General features: G+C 43.3%; 1 long non-coding RNA gene across 1 annotated transcript; it reads right to left on the bottom strand.

The window, feature by feature from the left end:
* Positions 1–4873: 4873 nt before the first annotated feature.
* Positions 4874–11032, bottom strand: LOC140687785 (uncharacterized). Its single transcript, XR_012062320.1, has 3 exons — positions 10855–11032; positions 8525–8630; positions 4874–5184 (listed from the first exon to the last, which is right to left on the bottom strand). It is a non-coding gene; the product is annotated as an uncharacterized lncRNA (long non-coding RNA).
* Between the last annotated feature and the right edge of the window lie 1661 nt (positions 11033–12693).

Genomic DNA, 12693 nt, shown 5'->3' with positions numbered 1-12693 from the left:
GGTATTTATGAAAACCCACAGGTAACACGTATCAGTGGGGAAAGACTGAAAGCTTTCTCCTAAGATCAGGAACAAGCAAGGATGCCCACCTTCACCGCTGATATTCAACATTGTATTAGTAGTTCTAGGGAGAGCTGGTAGCCAAGAAAAAGAAAGAAAAGGCATCCAAATTGGAAAGGAAGAGGTAAAACTATATTTGCAAATGACATGAAGGTCCTATGTACAGAGAATTCCAAAGCATCCACAAGAAAGCTACTAGAGCTAATAAGCAAACTCAGCAAAGTTGTAGATTATAAGATCAACACACAAAAATCAGTTTCCATACACCAGCAATGAACAATCCAAAAAAAGAAATTCAGAAAGCAATTCCATTTATGATAGCATCTAAAAGAATTAAATGCTGAGGAATAAATCTCACAAAGGGGTAAAAGATTTGTATGCTGAAAACTAGAAATCATTGCTGAAAGAAAATTTTATGTATCTAAATAAATGGAAAGATACCCAATGCTCATAGATAGGAAGATTTAACATGCTAACATGTTAGTGCTACCTAAAGTGAGCTACAGATTCAGTGCAATCCCTGTTGAAATAGCCTTTCTTGCAGAAATGGAAAAGCCAACTCTCAAATTCATATGGAATTTCAGGAGGCCCCCAACTACTGAAAACGATCTTGAAAAAGGAGAATAAATTTGTAAGAACGCTTTCACCGTGCACACTTTCCAACTTCAAAACTTACAACATGGCTACAGCACTTGAAACAGTATAGTACTCGTGTAAGAATAGACATATAGATGAATAGAGTAGAATAGAGATCTCAGAAAAAATTCTTTACATAAATGACCAGTTGATTTTTGATAAGGGTGCCAAGATCATTCAGTAGAGACGGGACAGTCTTCAACAAATGGTGTTAGGAAAACTACATATCCACATATGAACATTAACTCAGAATGGATAAAAGACCAAAGTAAACTTGAGTTAAAATTATAAAACTCTTACAAGGGAACAAAACATTGGGGGAAATCTTCATGGCATTGCAGTTGGCAACAGTTTCATAGATGTGACCCTGAAAGTACAGTCAACAAAAGAAAAATTCTAGACTTTATCACAATTAAGAACTTGTGGCACATGAAAAAAATGCTCAATATCACTAATTATCAGAGAAATGCAAATCAAAACTGCAATGAGGTATCACCTCACACCAGTCAGAATGGCCGTCATTCAAAAATCCACAAATGACAAATGCTGGAGAGGCTGTGGAGAAAAAGGAACCCTCCTACACTGCTGATGGGAATGCAGTTTGTTGCAGCCACTGTGGAAAACAGTATGGAGATTCTTCAAAAGACTAGGAATTGACTTACCATATGACCCAGGAATCCCACTCCTGGACATTATATCCAGAAGGAACCCTACTTCAGGATGACACCTGCACCCCAATGTTCATAGCAGCACTATTTACAATAGCCAAAACATGGAAACAGCCTAAATGTCCATCAACAGACGACTGGATAAAGAAGAGGTGGTATATTTATACAATGGAATACTACTCAGCCATAAAAACTGACAACATAACGCCATTTGCAGCAACATGGATGCTCCTGGAGAATGTCATTCTAAGTGAAGTAAGCCAGAAGGAGAAAGAAAAATACCATATGAGATCGCTCATATGTGTAATCTAAAAAAGAAAAATAAAGCATAAATACAAAACAGAAATAGACTCATAGACAGAATACAAACTTGTGGTTGCCAAGGGGGCGGAGAGTGGGAAGGGATAGACTGGGATTTCAAAATTGTAGAATAGATAAACAAGATTATACTATATAGCACAGGGAAATATGCACAAGATCTTATGGTAGCTCACAGAGAAAAAAATGTGACAATGAATATATATATGTTCGTGTATAACTGAAAAATTGTGCTCTACACTGGAATTTGACACAACATTGTAAAATGATTATAAATCAATAAAAAATGTTAAAAAAAAAAAAAGAACTTGTGTGCGTCAAGAGACTACTGAGAAAGCAAAAAGACAGAATGGGAGAAAATATTTACAGATCATATCTCTGACCAGAGATTAATATTCAGATTTTATAAAGAACTTCTATAACTCAACAATTAAAAAGCAAACAATCAAACTGAATATTTAAAAGGTTTGAGGAGACATTTTTCCAAAAAAGTTACATGCTTGGCCAATAAGCACATGAAAAGATATTCAACATCGTTACTTTGCAACTAAAAAGAAAAATCAAATTAAATTAAAAAATAACAAATGTTGACAGGGAGGTGGATAGTTGGAAACGTCATATATTATTGGTGGAAATGTAGAATGGTTCAGCCAGTGTGGAAAATAGTTCGGCAGTTCTTCAAAACTGAAACCTAGAACTACCCCATGACCAACCAATTCCACTACTAATTATACATCTGAAAGAATTGAAGGCAGGGACTCTAAAAGACATCATCATACTGTTGTTCACAGCAGTATTATTCACAGCAGTGAAAAGGGGGAACCAACCCAAATATACATTGATGGATGAATACATGAACAAAAGGTAGTTTATGTGTACAATGGAATATTACTCACATAAAAAGGAGTGAAATTATGACACATGCATGGATGACCCTTGAAAACATTATGCTTAGTGAAATAAGCCAGACACAGAAGGACAAATATTGTATGATACCATTTATATTGAAGTACCTAGAGGAGATAAATTCACAGAGACAGAAAATAGAGTAGAGGCTACGAGCTGAGGGCAGGAGGAAAGTGGGAGTTATTGTTAATGGGTGCAGAGTTTTTGTTTGGTACGATGAAAGTTTTACATATCGATGATGGTGATGCTAACAAAGCATTATAAATGTATTTAGTGCCACTGAATCATACACTTACAAATTGTGAAAATGATCAATTTTATGTTACGCATATTTTACCAAAATAAAAGTCACATTATAGTATAAAAGTGTATGGTGAAGTAGTGTAGCTAGAGTGAAGGATATCCAAGAGGAGCGCCTGGAAATTAGACTAAGAAATAAGCTCAGGTTGAGAAAAGTTTTGATCTCATTCAAAAGTATTTAGACTTTATCTGATAGTCAGAGAAGAGCCACTATAGGCATCCAAACAGGCTTCTAAACATTGCAGACTCTGAAGAGCATCCTGTTCGGAAAGACACGCAGTGCCTGCCTGGAGGATGGCTTCTCCTGTCGATGATCCAGGCCAGTCGTCTCCCCTTGCCTGACCCTATACTGACACTTTTGGAAACGTACAATGTCGTGATCACTTTTCAGGGACTGTGAAGCCAGGCTTAGGGAGAGTTAAATGTCTGTCCTCGGTTTTGAGTCTTTTACCTCTGTCCGCTTCCAAGAGAACCATTAGCAAGCATCAGCTTAGCCGGTTGGTGATGGTTCTTATCATTGCTATTACTGACAGCAGTATTGCAGATTTGGGGGTCTATTTGTTTCATAGTTGTTGCTGTAACATACAGTGGAACTGGATGTGTGGGTCCCATCATTATTTCAATTTAAGAAAGTGCCTCGGTAAGAATCAAGCTCCTGTCTTTGTAGCTCAGCATGTGTGATCCTTAATCCTCGCTTTGGCACTCCCACACTCAAGGGCTTCTGGGGACCTAGCAACCCTCTGTCCTGCCAGCACCTGCTACCTTCTCGGCTTATCTACTGTGATTCAAATGAGTGACTCCAGCTTTCTGGGTTTGATCTTCTGTATCTCAAATTCTATGAAGACAGCTGTTCAGTTAAGAACTCACAGGCTCTATTCTCAGTAAATGGATCTGAATATACTTAACCAAAAGGCCGCCCGGGAGAACTATCTCGGGCCGGGATCTGAGACAGCAGACGCTCCTGGTGTTTTGTTTCTCTGTTTTTTTGGTTTTTCAGCCACTGCGATTTCGCAGCTTTGCGTGGTCTCATTTGAGATACAAAGGAAAGGCTTCTGCTGCCCTTGAACCCTCACAGTCCACTCTCCTCAATTCCAAACTCCACAGGGAAACTCTAAATTCCTGATTATTGGCCCATGGAGGTGTTAACACTTGTCATATCTATAGGACTGGAAAAACTGGGCTATAATTTGGTTTCAACTCCTCCATGTTTTGGGCCTGAGGAAGTAAACTTGATTAGGCCATAATCTCTCACGCAGGAAACAACGGTGAATAGTCAACATCACGTCTCATTTCGCTCCCTATCCAAGAGTAAAATCAGAAGCCAAACAGAAAATGAACCAAGGGGTGGGGCTTATAGAGTCTGGGTCCCATCTAGAGAAAGCAAGGGGCTTCTGAAATCCGCTTTTTTTTTTTTTTAAATGTTTTACATGGAGACGCATTCAAGATGGGTTGGATTTTGTGTCATCGAAAAGAATGACCCACATGCCTCTGAAAGGTCTGCCCTTGACCGCTTCTCACCTTTCCTATTTTTATATCTGTTTTGTCTCTGATTTTCCAATAGTTTTCATTCTCCTATGTATCTCCTAAGTGTAAGATCTCTAACCCCATCCACACAGGGTAAGATTCTCAAGCCTCCAATTAAGATCCCTTCTCTTTTTCCCTCTTCACACAGCATCCTCTAAGATTTTTGAGGTTAGAAAGGTTGAAAGTTCCAAAGCAGTCTTACAAAAAGCACAAGTTAGTTGGATCCCAGTCTAAAAATAAATCTAATCTTACCCAACCAGCTTGCCTTGAGCAATCAGAATTATAGAAATTACAGGAAAATTCACTAGCTAAAAATGTTGCATTTCAGGTATTTCAGGTTGTTGAAGAATATTTTTAATGCCTTAAGACACAAATCAAAAGGAAAGTAGGGGGTAGGAGGGAAGCAAATTAACACCAGCTTTCCCTCATGCTCTGTGGCAAAGTGAAGCTGTCTATCTGAGGAGCTGCAGCAACGCCAGTTAATATTGAAAGCAAAACTTGTGGCAACCCAACACTGAAGGCACAAGGAGAGACCCCTGGGAAGTCACCACCAGCTGCCTTCTGGTAACCAGTCCTAAACAGCCTCTGGTTCTCTGCAATGTGTCAGGGAGTTTAAACTTTCCTCCAGTAATGTTGGAAATTTGAGTTGAGATTTGAGTCACATAGGAGGACTGCTCTTTCTCAGCACTTGATGATGTGTGTGTCTCTCCACTTCCCCTAGGACTTGGTCTTGCTTGAAAAGATGGGGTGGTGAACCCTGAAGATCATCCACCTAAGGGAAGAGCAAGAAGGGCTCTTAGAAACCTTAGAGATGGACTGCCTCACCTTACAGGGTGAAACTGAGGTGAGGAGGAGTTCAGTGACTGGCCTAAGATCCACTCCTCTAGTCTGGGGCATTTCTGAGCAGGGAGCCCAAGTGGTCATTTTGGTGTTGAGATGCTTTGGGACTGGGACTTACGTGTGTCCAGAGCTGTATCATAACTGAGTGTATCTGAACGTATCCCTCATGGCTAAGACGGCCTGTGCAGCCCGATGCCAGCTTGGGCCAGAGGTGTCCCCTGCAACTGTCTCCATCCCCTGAGTTCTTAGTCCCAGCTCCAGAGAGAAGGCAGTGGGGGACACTGTGCTGAACTGACCCACACTGACTTTTGTCTCTCCACTGCAATGGGGTTATCCAAAGCTGAGTTCTCAAAAGAAACCTGAGTGAAGTTTTAAAATTCATATTCCTTAGACTCCTGAGTTCATCCAGTCTTTGCTACAACTGTGTTATATTTGGTAAGATAGTGATCACTCTTCTTGAAGGAATCTCTGGAATCTGGAATCTCTGCCTTCCCCATACCCAGAGCAGTATGGACTTCCACATTTTCCTTCTCAAACTGACCCAAGGGCCGCATTTACTGTCCACCACGTTTGGTACCTTTGGTTGGGCCAGATTGGCTGCAGCAGCCTCTGATTGTCCAGTGCACCCAGGTCGTAGAGCGCCCGCTAGAGTCACTGACAGCCCTGTGGACCCAGGACAATCCAATGTTTCAGTGCTCAGGGGTTGGTTTCTCATTCCCTAATTCTGTGACCATGAACATTGCCTTCCATTATAGACAACTTTAAAAGATGAAACACCCTAATTCATCCTCTGTCACAGTGAAAATTTCTCAACACTTAGTGGCTGGGGTTAAAATTTGAGGCCTTTGTGACTGGAGCTAGGAGACACCCCCGAGGCTCTGTTCCGTTCTTGGAGCAGCAACAGGAAGTTGACGCTAAATTCCAGCAATGAAAACGGCAGGAGGACCTGGAGTGGACCAGAAATAAGGAGAAGGGCCCTGGACCACTGCTTTGGAGGAAGCCGAAGTCCTTGTACTTTGCCATTATTGGTTTTAGAAATCATGCACCAGGGTTGGTTGGATTGCCGTAAGAGTCGAAGCAAATGGAAGCAGTAGCCAAAATACCTATAATGCCTGAGGCAGTAATAGCAGAAGTAAATCATCATCATCATCATCATCATCATCATCATCATCATCATCATCATCATCACAGTGACCATTTACACAGAGCCAGGCACTTTCTCAAGCACTTTACAGGTATTAGCTTATCTCACCCTCACAGCCACCCTGAATAATTATTCTAGGTGAGGAAACTGAGGCACAGAGAGGTGGCTGGTCCAAGGTCATTAGCTGGTAAGTGGCAGAGCCAGGATGATAACCCAGGCAATCGGGTCCTGGAGTCCTGTTCTTCACCAGTTTGCTTCACTGCTCCCAAGCTAGAGTGTGTGGGGCCTACCGCGTCCATCAGTATGTGTCAGACGAGAGGGTGGGCAGGGCACAAGCAGAGGTACTGAGACCATGAACACAGGAGGTGCTCAGGGTCGGGTGAGGGCACTGGGAGGAACAAAACCCCTCCTGGACGAAGACTTTCCGAAAGGGAAGGACAACTTGGCAGATGTTTGGTGAGTACTTACTATGTGTCAAGCACTGCACTTGGCACTGGGATAAAAGAAATGAACAGGACAGACACCGCCCCTACCTTTGTGACGCCGAGGGGCAACTGTATTCCAGCTACTCGAGGTAGAAAGTACAGGGAATCATCCGAGCGCAGGAGGGACATCTAACCTGGGCTGGGGAGGTCCCTGAAGGCTTTCTAAAGAATGCCAAGTCCATTGAAAGAGGCAAGGGCGGGTGTCATGAGATTGTGGGGCAAGCAAGGGGTATAAACCAGACTGCTGAAAGATGAGGGGAAGCAGAGAGGTGGGTAGAGTTTGAGGAGATTGGGGTAGAGGACTAGTGGAGAGGAGACAGAGCGGGTGATACCTGTCTTTAACAGAAGCTATCCCAGGAGGAAGGACCTTCTAAGGGCAAGTTTCCTTTCATCGGAAGAGGGAAATCTTATGCCTAAAATTTGCCCTAAAAAATCATCAAGTGAGGAACAGTAAAGTCCACATCTGAATTTTATCTAATGTCTAAAAAATAAAGTCATTCCGTAGACTGCATCTATTTTCCTAAGCAATTGTATTTAGTCCCTTCTCTTTTCTTTCCGACCCTCTGTAGGAAAAAAAAAAAATTTAATTTTAGAATGACTCAGTTCTTGTCAGAACATCCCCTATCTTCAGAAGGTGGCAAGTAACAAGTTTTCCCTTTGCTGATAATTTTCTCTGTCTCTAAATGTTTTGTAATCAGATGTGGTAGCTCCAAATTCTCTTTCTTCCAAACATAGCCAGGAAGCAATTTCTCAGACAGTTTAACTTTGATAGCGGGTAATTTTAATCCATTGCAAACATCAACCTGACATGGACTTGCTATCTTCATTATTTTAATTACTCTTTGGGGCCACTTCCCCCTCCCCTGCCCCCCTGCTCTTTCCAGGAAGGAGTGGATAGAAATTGGCAGCTTTAATCCTATCATGCCATGGACCCGATAATTTTTTGCTTAATAGTGACATCATTTAGATGCATACCTTAAGTAATGAAATTTGTTTGTGAAACTCTTTATCTTAACCAGGAAAAGGGAAAAAGTTACCTTTTTTGATGGGCGGTCACTCACCTCTGTCACACTGCTGTCTGTGCTGTTCTGAACAGCTGACAGTTTCTGTTAATTTACTCTCACTCTCCAGTTCGACTTCCAGTATGGAAAGCTGGAGTGATTTTTGAATAACAGCAAGTAATATGTGGTGTGGCAGCAACGGGCAGCTCTGACATGGAGCTGGGCTGCGGCCATTACCCAGGATCCCTCGCTTCTCCTTGAGAAGCAATTACAATTTCACAGGCTGGAATTAAAATTCCCCGTGTACGCAGTAGAGCAACGGACACTGTCAAAGTGATTTCAGGCTGCTGATCTCTTGCTGGGCTATGAGTGAAAGAACGAGTTCCTCCTCATGGAAACGGAGGTCCGACAACTTTAAAACTCAGCCCCTTTGATATGTTTTAATTCGCACCGAGGTCAGCGGGCGCTGCCTCCTTCCAGCAAAACTTGTTACAGCACTAGATTGTGGAAGACGGGTGTTTTCCTAATGATGGAGCAGAAGTAGGGTTTGGGGGAGGAAGAAGTGCTCAGACTAGGAATGAAAATAATGAAGACGGGCCTGGCTCTTGTACGAACTAAAAGAGGAGACAGAAATATGGATACCTTCTGAGCACTAAGCTGGGAGAGGACACAGGGCGTGTGCCCTTTACGGTCGTCCTCCGACAGGTCTTCGTGGAGATCCTCTTCTTGAAAATCAGGTGGGGCAGCCCTGAGCATGCAAGGAAGGACAAGTAGTGTGTTATAAAGCTCGGAGCTTTGGGTATCACACCTGCCTTCCGATCCTGGCTTCTCTATGTGATCTTTCATAGCGAAATTTAACCTCAAGACTGAATCTCCTTCTCTGTCAAACAGGGCTCATAATAGCTACCTTGCAGGGCTGTTTGATGGATCAGATGTGAAAAATGCTCTGTACAGTGGCCTAGCCAGTGGAAATGCCAATTAAACATTAGCTGTCCTTAACAAACAGAAAGGCTTTGTTCCATCATGAAGTTTCTCAGACCTCAGGACTTCTGTCACAGCCGAGTACCATCAGCAGAATTGCTTACTTAATAGTTCTCTTTCAGTCAATCACTTTGGAGACTTAAATGTGTCTATTTTAAAAGAAAATGTTTATTACAAATGGAAAACCTACGTCACTTGCCATCCATAGAAGGTTACCATTTGAAAAATGAAAAATAAAAAATGTTAATAAATTCTACTTAGCGTTACTTGAAGAACGCTTTGGACTTGAGGCTTCCAGGATTCAGTTAAAAAGACAAACTGACTTTACAAAGTCAAGGGCGTACTTGCCCCCAGACTGAGCCTTTTCCCTCAGCCAAGGTCTCAGTCTTCCTTCCTCACCAGCTACTCACCCCAGCCTGCATTTAGGGACCTGATCACTTTCCATGAGATTGCTTGTTTCATTTCCTGTAGCCTCGTTCTAATGTTTGAACACAGAGAAAGAAGCATCTTGCAGAGAAGTGTGTCAGCCCCTCTGAGTTTTTCACTCTACTCCCGAGCCCCCGATGTGAGTTTACAAGTGAAAACACATGGGTGAAACTCATTTTCTTTCTGATGAGGAAACGTGCAGCACCTCTAAATGAGTGGGCAGTAATCCAGTAACACCCATTCCATTCCTGAATTTCTTGGTGGTCAGGGGCCTCAATGGGACAAAGCCAGCAGATGTTCCTCCCCCACCCTGGGCTCATTCCTCCTGCCTGAGTGCCCAGCTCTGCGATACAGGCCTGAGCGCAGACACTTCTCACTCATTTTTATGCTGTCCAGTTACACCATATTCAGTACTCCTTCACGTGAGTGTGTCCTTCACCTGTACCATCTCCTTCATCCTTGTCTGATCCTACCGCTCAGGGCTTCCAGCAGGGCAGGTCTCTGCCCATGGGAATCTCCCAGGAAACTTTAAAAATCCTACAGCCAGGTTACACCACAGACCATTCACATCTCACATTGGTTCTCAGCCTCAGCTGTACATTGGAGTCCCCTGAGAAGTTTTAAGAACTACAGAAAACTTGGTATCACCTCCAGAGAAAATAATATAATTGGTCTGGGGCAAAGCTTGGCGTTAGGAGTCCTACAAGCTCCCCAGGTGATTCTAATATGTGACAACATTGGGGAACCACTGTGCTGTCAGTGAGCCCCAGCTATTACCAACCAGGGTTCTGGATTCCTTAATCAACAGACACTGGTAAGAGGCTGGAGGAGAAACTCAGGCAAGGCTTTACTGGGACTCGTGCTGCAGCACGAGGGAGCGAAAACAAGTAACAGGTTCCCATGCTTGCTCCCTGAGTGGGGGCGAGCTGGTCACTTAAGTGGGGGAGGCTGGGGGTGGGTGGATGGGGCATGCTGGATGGGGGGCTGCCCACCCACCGTGGTGGTGCTGCATGCAGGGATCATGCGCGTCCCCTGCTTTTGCTCCCGACACCTCAGAAGTTGGGCTTTTGGTCTTTTTGTATCTTGTTGCTCATCATTTGCCCCAACTGCACCTGTACGTAGTTATTTTTAGTCCCTTGTTTCTCTTCTGTTGCTCATTTGTCCAGGTGCAAGCACTGTGGCAAAGGGCCCCAGGTCGCAGCCTCATAGCCATCAATAGTTTTTAAATGCTCCCCAGGTGATTCCAATGTGCAGCCGCGACTGAGAAGCGCTCTATTAAGGCAGCTTCCTTCTCAACAGAAAGCTCACGGGTGCCGCTGGGCTGGGAGCTGCCGTCGGCTGCCTTTCCTGTCCTTAACAGCTGGACTTCTGGAGGCCGCGTCACTTGGGCCTGGAGATAGACCACAGAGAGGACGCTTTTCAAAATAATCTAATCTCTACAGGCTTGTAAAACACTGCTCACCAACACGTAGATTCGGGAAGGACGTCCCCACCCCTGGGCTCTTCTACGTCTTCCATCCCTTCTCCGCGCGAGGGCCCTCTCAACAGCTCGGTGAGGTTTGTACCTTTTATATGAGGGTGCTGTGGGTAGAGGGAGGGAGCAGCCTTCCTGGATTTGATGACTTTTCTTGGGGCTGGCCTGTGAGTTGTTCAGACTCTTGCTGGGGACTTTGTTTTCAGTGAGTCCTTGTCTGCGGTCATACTATCTTGCTGATTCCGGAAGGGTGAGAGTGTGCTGTGCTCACAACCGTCGGCTTTGATTTTAAATGGAGATCAGAACAAATATGAGATTTTCCCCCACTCATTTGTAATGAATCAAAGTTAATGATTTAACATTGTTTCATGTGTGCCTGAGCTGGGTTCCACCTATGGCAGAATGTATTGTATCGGAGGCCTTATTCCTGACTTTAAAATGATTTTAAAGCGTTTCCAGAGCTCGACCATTGGCTCAAAAGCTGGCTTTAGGGACAGCTTAAGCTAAAGCCACCTTTGGGAAACAGATGCTGTTTCATCTACAGCAAAAATGGAAGAGATAAGGCTGGAGGTTCACTGATAATTACTGTGAAAGGAAGTTGTGAACTTGAGAACATAAATCTGAGTCAAGGTGGAACCAAACATTAGGAGGGAGTTTCCTGGATAATTGCCCCAAAATATCACCCTGACACACACTACATGTACATTGGTCCTCCCTGGAATTCATCCAGAGGCTTTAGAGATTGAGTAACAACATGAGTTTGTTAAAATGATAATACCATGTGTTAAGCGCCTGTTTCCTACCAGGTGCTGTTCTAGGCCCCTTTCTGCACGTGGACATATCTAATGCTTTCAACAGCCCATTTTACTTGGTTGTTTTTCTGTAAAAGGGAGGAGTGACTTGGAAGAGCAAAGTGACTCGACTAAGGGCACTTTGTTGGTAAGCAACAGAGCTGGGATTTGAAACCAGGTCTGCTTTTAAGGGTTTCCTTTAATTGCAGTATTTAAAGAAAGAGGAGGAGGGAAAAGGAGAAAGGGAAAAAAATCTTAAAGTGTTACAGAAATGCTCAACCATCTGTGCTTAATTTTCCAAAATATTTTTATCTGACGACTCCACCTCCACATTTATTTCTAAATGTGGGACAGTCATTTCATCAGCCATGGTCAAACTGGGGAGTCATGACAAGGCCCTCACGGAGTCTGAACTGAGCGTGTGAATGTGGTTTATGCCGTCTCTTCACTACAAAGTGAGAGCTAGAGGGACCAGAGCAGACATGCTCAATCGTATAAGCACGGAGTTGATTTTTTAGTTCTGTTTTGAGAAAAAAAGACTTTCGTCTGTATCCTTGTGGAGCATCCTGTCTTTGGGGGAATGACCAATGGCAGCTAGGACTTGGAAAAGTGATCAATATGGCCTCAGCATCTCTTTCCGTGGTTCCTCCTTTCTGACTCTCCTTGAATTCATATTCAGTAGGAACTTACTTAGTGCCTTCTGCGTGTCCAGCAATATCCTGAGCATTGTGCACATCCTAATCGTAATTTTCAAACTAGAAATTTTTTCTAATTGTTATTTTACAAAAATCTTAAAGCTAAAGATGATTTTAGGGATTTCTGTTGGCTGCCAGTTGCTGACCAGATAATATCCAAATACCTTAACTTGGCATACAGAGTTTTCACTACATGCTGCCAATTGCCTTGCCAACCTCATCCTTTGCCAGCGTCTCCATGGCAACTCATTCCAACTCCTTGGAGATGTTCATTGTTTTCTTGCCATGCTTGGACCACTGATGACTCTGTGCCTTTACATATACTATGTCTTCTGTTTAGAATACCTTTCCCTCTTCATCTGTACGGTGTATTCCTGTTCTTCCTTCAGAACCTTTTTTTACATCCCCTTTCTTTAAGACCCTCTTGACTTTCAGGCAGAGTAA

This window comes from Vicugna pacos, chromosome 20 (genome assembly GCF_048564905.1).
Source record: "Vicugna pacos chromosome 20, VicPac4, whole genome shotgun sequence".
In the NCBI taxonomy this organism is placed as follows: domain Eukaryota; kingdom Metazoa; phylum Chordata; class Mammalia; order Artiodactyla; family Camelidae; genus Vicugna; species Vicugna pacos.
This window is presented reverse-complemented; position numbering and strand designations above follow the sequence as displayed.